Source organism: Petaurus breviceps, unplaced genomic scaffold (genome assembly GCF_028583685.1).
Source record: "Petaurus breviceps papuanus isolate PSGF00001 unplaced genomic scaffold, PetGlider_PUasm1.0 90842, whole genome shotgun sequence".
Taxonomy (NCBI): Eukaryota; Metazoa; Chordata; class Mammalia; order Diprotodontia; family Petauridae; genus Petaurus; species Petaurus breviceps.
Window position 1 is genome coordinate 212,069 of NW_027187358.1, and position 11,131 is coordinate 223,199.

The 11,131-nt window shown below is 37.8% G+C and overlaps 1 long non-coding RNA gene across 1 annotated transcript in view; it reads left to right on the forward strand.

Annotated features, from left to right (window-relative positions):
- The window catches only part of LOC138148900 (uncharacterized), a 102,474-nt gene extending 96,899 nt beyond the window's left edge, over positions 1–5,575 (forward strand). The window contains exon 3 of the long non-coding RNA XR_011165197.1: positions 4,854–5,575. This is a non-coding gene — a long non-coding RNA (uncharacterized lncRNA). The remainder of the gene's footprint in view (positions 1–4,853) is intronic.
- The last annotated feature ends 5,556 nt before the right edge of the window (positions 5,576–11,131 follow it).

Here is an 11,131-nt window from a genome sequence, read left to right on the forward strand (position 1 = left end):
CTTCTTCTTCTTCTTCTTCTTCTTCTTCTTCTTCTTCTTCTTCTTCTTCTTCTTCTTCTTCTTCTTCTTCTTCTTCTTCTTCTTCTCCTTCTCCTTCTCCTTCTCCTTCTCCTTCTCCTCTTCCTCCTCCTGTTCTCTTCCTCCTTCTTCTCTGCTTCCTATTTCTCCTTCTCCTCCTTTACTATCATTTTCCTCCATCCTCTGTACCCAGATCAGGATTTCCTTCTATTTTTTCAGATGTCTGTTTTGCTTTCATATTGATGCCTTTCTGACATTTTAATGGAAATACTTCATGCTTGCCCAAAATATGAAGAATGGAGAGTAGTTCCTTGATCTCATTATCTTTTCTTCTTGTGCTGAGTCTGAGTTTTGATCCTGGGCATTATAGAAATGCAAATACCGTGCACTCTGTATAGGTCACTGAAAATTTTTCTCTATTTTCTATAGTTGTTGGCAGTAAGATCCTTTATAATTTTGGGTAGTAGCTGCCCTGGAGATCTTGCACACCTTTGGGTATTTCTTCTCTGAGGATGGGGGATTGGAGAGAGCTCAGCTAGTACAAGCAGATAATTAACTTTATATCAGAGAAGGAAAACAGCTGAATTGTCATTCTATGCCACTATGTCTGGAGTAAGCTATGTTTCTGAAAATAGTTCCAGAGTGACATAAGGAATGGTATGCTGCTAAATATTTAATAATTGACTCTCAAAAAAAGCTATGCATGAGACACTTTCAAATTTAATCTACCTTATTAAGATTTTCTCCATCACTTTCTTAAGTCTAGATAATCAACAAAATAAATCAAGCCCCCATTTTAAACTTTTACTGATTTCCAAGATCTATAGGCTCACACTGAAAATTTAGCAGTCGGTTCCCATGAATCATGAAGAAGCTGGTTCTAGAAGTATGGAACAGTAGAATATAATGGAGGCAGTATGACACAGTGGAAAACATACTTGTCAGATTGCTCCTTCTCTATCTATCTTTTCTGGATCATCCTCTAGGTCCTGCCCACTAACTCTGGCTGTCCCTTAGGGGTCTCTGTCAGCCCCTCTCCTCTTTTCCTATATCCCACAATTTCTTTACCTTGGGTCTATGGATCCCAAAAGGATTTGTGTAAAGATTTCGGGGGGGGGGTCTATGAATTTTGGTTACTTTAACTGACTTTTGGATTCCTCTGTAATCTCATGCATTTAAGAACATTATTCTGAGAAGGGGTACATACACTTCCTTAAGCTTCAAGAGGGGTTCACAACACAAATCTCTGCTCTGTACTCTCTCCCTTGGTAATCTCATTATATCCCATAGATTTAATTATTCTCTTTCTGCAGATGATTCTCAGATCTAGTTATGCCTTACTTTTATCCTTAGCCTCTCTTTAGACCTCCAAACTTGCATTTCCAACTTGCATTCTTAGATATTTTGAGCTGGTAGTCCTGTAGATACCTTCAATTGAAAATGTCCAGAATAGGACTCATTACCTAACCCCCCCACCCCACCCCAAAACAAACAAACTTTTCTTCTGAATTTTCTCTTACTATGAAGAACACAATCAACTTTGGTGTCCTGGATTCTATACTCTATACATATGACATCTGTTACCAAATCTTGTTTCTATGTTTACAAGATCTCTTGTAGAGGTCTCCTCTCCACTTATAGTGACCATCCATGGCACATGCCTTTAACCCCTCACACCTGTACAATTGAAATAGTTTTCTTGTTTATTTCTCTGCCTCAAGTCTTTTCCAATTCAGTCCATCCTTCACTCCGCTGCCAAAATGATCTTCTTAAAGTCATATCACCTTCCTACTTAGTAAACCTCAGTGGCTCCCTATCACCTCCAGGGTTAAATATAAAATCGTCTGGCGTTCTAAGCCCTTCATATCATAGCCCCACTCTCGCTACCCTATTTTTCCATTCTTCTTACATCTCGCAGTTTGCGATTGCCATTTGATCCAATGATACTAGCCTCCTTGCCATTCTTTGGCTCTGACACGGCATCTTTCAGCTCTGGTCATTTTTACTGGCTGTCCCCCTTACCTGCAAGGCTTTCCTTCCCTAGTTCTAGCTTCCCTGGCTTTCTTTAAATTCCAGCCAGAGTCCTACCTCCTACAAGAAGCCTTTCCCTGTCCCTCTTTTAACCCTACGCCTTTCCTCCATCAATTGTTTCCTGTTTACCCAGTATATATCTTGTGAGCACATAGCTGTTTGTACATTTTCTCCCCCACTAGATTATGAGTTGCTCAAGGTCAGGGAATGTCTTTTGCCCTTTCTTTCTATTTTCCATGCTCAGCTCAATGGCTGACATGCTGTAGGTGCTCAATAAAGTACCTACTTTATTAGAAGGTTGACTGTTGCTTGCCTATGATTCGCCATTTCCCAGATCTGTGCCTTTCCCCTGGCTATCCCCTGTGTCTAGAATTCTCTCCCTCTTTACCTCCACTTCTTGCCTTCCTTTAAGACTCAAATATTATCTCCTGCATTATGTTTTTCCAAGTTCTACCCTCCCAACCCTCACCCATTTGTCAGACCTTCCCTCTGAGTGCCTCCCATTTATACTTTGTGCACATTATATCTGTCGTAGTTCTTTACACATTGTCTCCTCTATTAAAATGTGAACTCGAGGGTACAATTCATACCAATTGGTTTTTGTCTTTCTTTGAGACCTTAGCACAATGCCTGGTCCATAATGAGAACTTATAAACTTTTGTTGAATAATTGACTAGGGAATCTGGATCTAGAATTCCAATACTAGGCCTATTTCCTTCCCAAAAGCAGAAATTCCTTCTATAATGTTCCTGATAGTTGGTCATCCAATCTTTGCTAGGAAGTCAATCAACTAATAAACACTTATTATGTGCCTGCTATATGCCTAAACCCTGGGGATACAATAGGAAAAAAGAAAGACGGTCCCTGTCCTCAAAGAGTTTGTAATCTAAGGGGAGGAGCACATTATAAACATATATAAGGTTGGAAGGGGAGGTGATGGAGACATCCAATGTGGGGATGTGCTGGAAAAGTTAGAGAAGTCCCAAAGTAATGCAGCCAGGTGAGAGATGATTGGAATAGTCTGCCTGAAACACTTAAAGTAATGGAAAACTCACTACTTTGTAAGATGCCTTGTTTCGTTATTGGAAAGTTCCAATTGTTAGAAGTTCTTTCCAGATTTTGAATTGAAATATGTCTTCTTATAACTTCTACCCATTCATCTTGATTGTCATTGGAGTATTACAGCATAAATCTAATTTTTCTTCCACGTTCCAATTCCTCAGATATTGAAGACATCTATCATGTTTCCCATAAATCTTTACTTCTTTTTGATTAAACATCACCCATTCTTCAGAAATTATTCTCAATATGTCATGCTTTTGATTTGCCTCAATGGTATTTTGTTTAATATGCAAATATTATAAGCAAGTCTTCTATGGTTTTATCAAAGTCATTGATAAAAATATTGAATAGAAAATTATCAAAGACAAGGGGTGGCTGGGTGGCACAGAGAATAGAGCACTGGCCCTGGAGTCAGGAGTACCTGAGTTCAAACCTGGCTTCAAACACCTAATTCCCCTGCCTTCCCCCTCCAAAAAAAAGATAATTATCAAAGACAGACTCTTGGATGCAAGACATATTCCTTCCCCACCCCCACCACCCACATAACAGTATTGCATTTTTTCCAATTACCTGCAAAGATAGTTTTCAAAATTCACTTTTACAAGATTTTGATTTCCAAATTTTTTTCTCCCTCTCTTCTCTCTCCTCTCCCTAAGACAGTATGTAATCTGATATAGGCTATACATATACAATCATATTAAACATATTTCTACATTAGTAATGTTGTGAAAGAAAAATCAGGACAAAAGGGGAAAACTATGAGGAAAAAAAACCCAAAACACACACACACACACACACACACACACAAAGTAGTGTGATTTGATCTGCATTTGGATTTTCATTGTTCTTCCTCTGGGTGTGGAGAACATTTTCCATCATGAGTCACTGGGAGCTGCCTTAGATCATTACACTGCTGAGAAGAGCTAATTCTATCAAAGTTGGTCATTGCTCAATGTTGCTGTTATTGTGTACAATGTTCTCCTGGTTCTTCACTCAGCATCAGTTCATGTAAGTCTTTCCAGGTTTTTCTGAAATCTGCCTGCTCATCATTTCTTATAGCACAATAGTATTCCATTACATTCATATACCACAACTTGTTGTAATGGCAAGCACAGAAGTAGTTTACACCTTGTTTTAGCTATTGAATTAATACCTTGTTTCAGTTCAAGTTTCTTTTGAGGCTTGTTCTGTTAAGCCTTGAGTCAAGGCTAAAGTCTGTTAAGAAACGTGGGAGCCTCACAGTCTGTGAACCCTAGAACTCATAAACTCCTGCAACAGGAAGGGGAGGAGCTAATGACCATATATAAGGAGAGGTTCAGGCTAGAGACAGCAGAACTGAGAAGAAGACTCTTCTGGTGGCAGAGTCAAGAAGGAGAAAACTCGTGGTATCCTGGCACTCTGTTTGCTCTGTCTGTGTTGATATTTGTTTGTGATACCTTGTTCAGAAGCCCTGGGACCTTACTGGAAGCCCTGAAAGAGGATTTTCTGGTTGTATGTTTACAGAAATCCTGGAAGAGGGGCTTGGAGGTCCTGGGACTTTACTGATGATTTGTGCTGACCTCTTAGACCTTGTTTGTGGGTCTGTGTTGATTTCTATGTTGATGACTTGTGTTGAGTTCTCAGACCTTATTGGTGGGTCTGAGTTGATTTCACAGGCAGATAGTGAATTGATGATGGTGCCAGCAACGTGCATGAATATTACATGAATATTATTGTGACTCTGTCAAGCTTTGTCTCCCCAGAAACAGGAACTGTGAAGGACTTGAGGTGGACTGGACATTATGAACTTCAATATGGAATGGGAACTGGATGAAGAACTGGACAAGGAGCTAGACAAGGAACTGGGAGCTGCCTGCCTTTGAACCCAGGTGACAGTTGGAGCTGGAACCATGGAAGCTGAGAGCCAGTCTTGAGTCAAGCTAAAAGAATACTTTATTTGGATACTGTGTACTGACTGAGAAGATTGTGATTTACTGTGACTTAGGGGTGGAGAACTTTGACTTTTGTACTTTGTGTTTGAATTAAGGATTTTGTCATTGACTAAATGAATGTACTTTGTTTAAAACTATGTGACCACTTTGGTGAAAACTATGTGGCCATTTTAGTGATAAGTTGTTGAGTTGTCACATGGTGAATGCTGTATTTTGTTTTTTTTTGTGATAAGTTGTAACATTGTGAATGCTTATTTTGTTTTCTATGAATGTTTTGCTCTGATTTGTTATTGAATAAATAGCTCACTGTACTATGTAATCAGAACCTTGAATGCTGTTCACAGCAGCAGTCCTCTGGAAAGCCTTACACTAGTTCAGCCATTCTCTAATTGATGGGCATCCCCTCAATTTCCAATTCTTGGCCACCACAAAAAGAGTTGCTATAAATATTTTTGTTCATGTGTGTCCTTTTCCCTTTTCTATGATCTCTTTGGAATACAGACCTAGGAGTGGTATTGCTGGATCAAAAGGTATGCACAGTTTTACAGCTCTTTGGGCATAGTACCAAATGCCTCTCCAGAATAGTTAGATCAATTCACAACTCCACCAATAATGCATTAGTGTTCCCATTTTCCCCACATCTTCTCCAACACTTATCATTCCCCCTTTTTTGCTCATATTAGCTAGTCAGATAGATATGAGGTAGTACATCAAAGTTGTTTTAATTTGCATTTCTCTAGTCAATAGTGATCTAGAGTATTTTTTTCATATGACTATACATAGCTTTAATGTCTCCATCTGAAAACTGCCTATTCATATCCTTTGACCATTTATCAATTGGGGAATCACTTGTATTCTTATAAATTTGACTCAGTTTTCTATATATTTTACAAATGATGCCTTTATCACCCTGGCTGTACAGATTGTTTCTCAGCTTTCTGTTTCTCTTCCAATCTTGGTTGCATTGGCTTTGTTTGTGCAAAACCTTTAAAATTTAATGTAACTAAAATAATCACTTCTCATTTCATAATGTCCTTTATCTCTTGTTTGGTCATAAATTCTTCTCTTCTTTGTAGATCTTACAGGCAAACTATTTCTTGCTCTCCTGAATTGCTTGTGCTATCACCCTTTATGTCTAAATCATGTACCCATTTTTACCTTATCTTGGTAGACAGTGTAAAAATGTTGGTTTATACATAGTTTCTTCCAAGCTATTTTCTAGTTTTCTCAGCAGTTTTTGTCAAAAGTTCTTATTCCAGAAAATGGAGTCTTTGATTTATCAAATAGCAGATTGTTATAGTCATTGACTACTGTGTCTTGTATGCCTAACCTATTCCATTGATCTGCCACTGTATTTCTTAGCTTGTACCAGATAGTTTTAATAGTTGCTGCTTTATAATACTGTTTTAGATCTGGTAGGGTAGGCTACCCTCCCTTGCATTTATTTTCATTAATTCCCTTTATATTATTGACCTTTTATTCTTCCAGATGAATTTTATTATTTTTTTTCTAGCTCTTTAAAATAATTTTTAGTAGTTTGATTGGTATGGCACTGAATTGGTGAATTAATTTAGGTAGAATTGTCATTTTTGTTATATTAGCTTGGCCTACTGTAATGGGAATGCAAATTTGGAAGATCTTCCCTGCCCCTAGGCTAAAGTGCACCTGAAGCCTGGGGTGGGAGGCTTGTTTTTCAGTAGATACTTCTTGATTGGCCAGTGAGTCAATAAGGTTGTTACATTCTCTGAGCCAGGAGAAGGGTACATAAACCCTGATTTGAGGCTTTGTTTTGGGGGCTCACTTTGAGAAGTGTTCTGTGATTTGATGTGGATTCTGGGAAGCTGTTGTCCAGAGCCCCCCCGGCTTTGAAAAACCCAGATGTGGAAACCCAGATGTTGACTGGGTATGGATGTAATGGTTGCACAGTTTGGAAATCTGTCTACTTGATCTGTTTCTGTCTTGATAATTCTGCCTGTATACTTTGAAGTTCGGGGTGCTGACCTTTTCCCCTGAACAAGGTAAACGATATATGTCTGACTGATTAAAGTAAGCTTGTGTAATATAATGCCAAGGAAAGGCAACTTCCCAAGGTTCAGAATACCAGCATAGGTGCTCTCCATTTTATTCAGTGACCAACCAAGAACAGAGAAGATCAAAACATGACATCATTCCAAATACAGCATTTACTAAACGTGATTAAATATTCTCCAAGGACTACCCCACCCCAGGACCTTCCAATCATTCAATCAATTACAAAGTCTCTGTTCTAAATACTTCTCCACCCCTAGGCTATACCTTAATTAAGTCCACCACAAAGCCCCTCTTCTCAAATGGAGATTAGTTTCCAAACATAAGGTCAAAAGTTCCCCACCCCTGAATCACAATTGAATCTACCCCAGAGTTACATCAAGTTTAAACACAGCACTTAATACCCAAATGGAGGCCTTTTCTTCATCTTGACACGAGGCAAGTTCTCAGCAATCTTAGTTCCTGGGGAGACAAGGCTTAGCAAGGCCATAAGATACATTGCCAATCCCTTCATGAATTTATCCTCTGTCTGTGGAACAGTCCTAGAACCCCTGAACACATTAGCAAAGCCCTCTCCCAGGATTTCTGTAAACATACAACAAGAAAATCCTTCTTCAGGGCTTCTGAACCAACAGAAAGGCTCCCAGACCCCTGCAACAACAGCACTGTCCTTCACCAGTGGACAGTATTCACTCTGTCTGCAGGACAGTCTCCAGACCCCTGCAACAACAGCACTGTCCTTCACCAGTGGACAGTATTCATTCTGTCTGCAGGACAGTCTCCAGACCCCTGCAACAACAGCACTGTCCTTCACCAGTGGACAGTATTCACTCTCTGTCTGCAGGACAGTCTCAGGGCTTCTTAGTGAACAGCCAGGTTTCAGGACTTCTTCAACAAAAGGACTGTCTTTCACCAGTGGACAAATCTGGCAAAATAACATCAAAACAGACAGACAAAGTACCAGCAAAACAGCCATGTCTCCTCAGTCCTTGGCAGCTCAGGGGGCAGGTCTCAGAAGTCCAGGGCAATTCAAAGCGGCCACCAGCAATTCTCTTAGCCTCTCTCTCCACGAGGTGCTGCTTCCAAAAAAGGTCTTCTGCCTCTCTCCTGTCTCTCCAAATCTACGTCACCAGCTCCTCCCAGTTCAGGACTTTCTTTTCACATCAAAAAGTCCATCCCACAGGTGGGATTAACAAGCTCTGGGTTTTAACACAATCAATTTGAAAACCAAGCCAATACAGGGGAATCTTTAATTGCCATTACTATCACAGCTTGTTAACCCATTTTGAGTTGCTTTCCTTTAACAAAGCAGATCTAAGAACCTGTATGGGCAGCAAACCCTGAGGATGCGCTTGGGGTGCTTGCTCCAATTATTTAAATCTGACTTTATCTATATGAAAAGTGTTTTGTAATTGTGTTCATATTGTTCCTGGGTTTGTCTTAGCAGGATAGACTCCTGAATATATTATATTATCTATAGTTATTTTAAATGAAATTTCTCTTTCTATCTCTTGCTTCTGGGCTTTGTTAGTAATATATAGAAATGTTGATGATTTATGTGAATTTATCTTCTAGCCTGCAACTTTGCTGAAGTTGTTAATTATTTCAAGTAGTTTTTTAGTTGACTCTCTAAGTATACCATATATCATCTGCAAAGAGTGATACCTTTTGCTTTTTCATTGCCTACTCTTATTCCTTCAATTTCTTTTTATTCTTTTATTGCTAAAGCTAACAATTCTAGTACAACATTGAATAACAGTGTTGATAATGGACATTCTTGTTTCACTCCTGATCCTATTAGGAATGCTTCTAGCTTATCCCTATTACATGTAATGCTTATCGATGGTTTTAGATAGATATTACTTATCATTTTAAGGAAAATTTCATTCATTCCTATGTGCTCTAGGGTTTTTAATAGGAATGGGTGCTATATTTTGTCAAAAGCTCTTTCTGCATCTATTGAGATAATCATATGATTTCTGTTAATTTTGTTATCGATATAATCAACTGTGCTGATAGTTTTCCTAATATTGAACCAGCCCTGCATTCCTGGCATAAATTCCACCTGGGCAGAGTATGTTATCCTCATGATAAGTTACTATACTCTCTTTGCTAATATTTTATTTAAAATTTTTGCATCAATATTCATTAGAGCAATTGGTCTATAATTTTCTTTCTCTGATTTAACTCTTCCTGGTTTAGGTATCAGCACCATATTTGTATCATAAAAAGAATTTGGTAGGACTCTTTCTTCCCTCATTTTTACAAATAGTTTATATAGTATTGGAATTAATTGTTCTTTGAATGTTTTGTAAAATGCATTTGTAAATCCATCTGGCCCTGGTGATTTTTTCTTTGGGAGTTTGTTGATGCTTTGTTCAATTTCTTTTTCTGAAATGGGATTATTTAAGTATTTTATTTCCTCATCTGTTAATCTGGGCAATTTATATTTTTGTAAATATTTGTCCATTTCACTTAGATTATCAGATTTGTTGGCATATGATTGGGCAAAATAGCTCCTAATTATTGTTTTATTTCCTCTTCATTAGTGGTGAATTCATCCTATTAATTTTTGATACTGGTAATTTGGTTTTCTTTCTTTTTTTAAATCAAATTAACCAAAGGTTTATCTAGCTGATTGTTTTTTTTCTTTATAAAACCAAATCTTCCTTTTATTTATTATTTCAATAGTTTTCTTAATATCAATTTTATTAATCTCTCCTTTGATCTTCAGAATTTCTAATTTGGTATGTAATTGGGGATTTTTAATTTGTTCTTTTTCAAGCTTTTTTAGTTGCATGCCAACTCATTGCCACCCCCTTCCCCTTTCTATGTTTTATTCATGTAAACATTTAGAGATATGAAATTTCCCCTAAGAACTGCTTTGGCTGCATCCCATAAATTTTGGTAAATTGTCTCATTATTGTCCTTTTCTTTGATGAAGTTATTGATAGTTTCTGTGATTTGTTGTTTGACTCACTCATTTTTTAGGATTAGATTATTTAGTTTCCAATTAATTTTGAGTCTATATTTTCATAACCCTTTATTACAGGCAATTTTTTTGCATCATGATCTGAAAAAGATCATTTCTTCTTTTTTGTATTGGATTGTGAGGTTTTTATGCCCTAGTTCATGGTCAATTTTTGTTTAGGTGCCATGTACTGCTGAGAAGAAGGTATATTCCTTTCTATCCTCATTAAATTTTCTCCAGAGGTCTACCATATCTAACTTTTCTAAAATGCAAGACATATTCCTAGAGACATTAGGGAGACATAGAAAATGAGCTAGATTTTAATTGAGAGCATATAGTAGGCACTGAATAAATATTTATTTAGTGATTGATTGATCTTGGCTTTGTCATTTACTGCTATCCTGATCATTTGGTTTGGTTCAGCCAGTTATGAATCTATTTAACTATATGATCATCTAATCCATATTTCTTCACCATGTCCAGAAGAATATCATGAAAGACTTTCTTCCTTTTGATTTAAGAAAGACACTACCAAGGTCACTAGGGCAACACATCCAACAGAGATGCCACAGGATTACTAGACCAGCTAAGGATATGTGCCCAACTTCACCATGAGACCAGCAGGGATTTGCTGATTCTTTTATTTTTTTTTGAGGACAGTTGAAGTTAAGTGACTTGCCCAAGGTCACATGGCTAGTAAGTGTTAAATGTCTGAAGCTGGATTTGAACTCAGGTCCTCCTGACTCCAGGGCCAGTGCTCTATTCACTGCAAAACCCAGCCACCCCGGATTTGCCAATTCTAGTAGAGCAATATAGCCAACAGAGACTGAACCTAGAGGAAGGAGAAGATATTATTGGTCCAGTAGCATTAAAGATGTATAAGTTTCATTCATAGATTTACTTTCACTTTCATACTTGTGCTCCATTTGTATAGCCTGTATGTGTAATATCTATGTATGTTCACTCTCCTCACATGTATGTATATATAAGTGTATATATATGTACATATACATACACATGCATATATATTTGTGGAATAGTATGCTATAGTTTTATTGGCTGGGGGAATATTCAGGAGTATGCTAGTAAG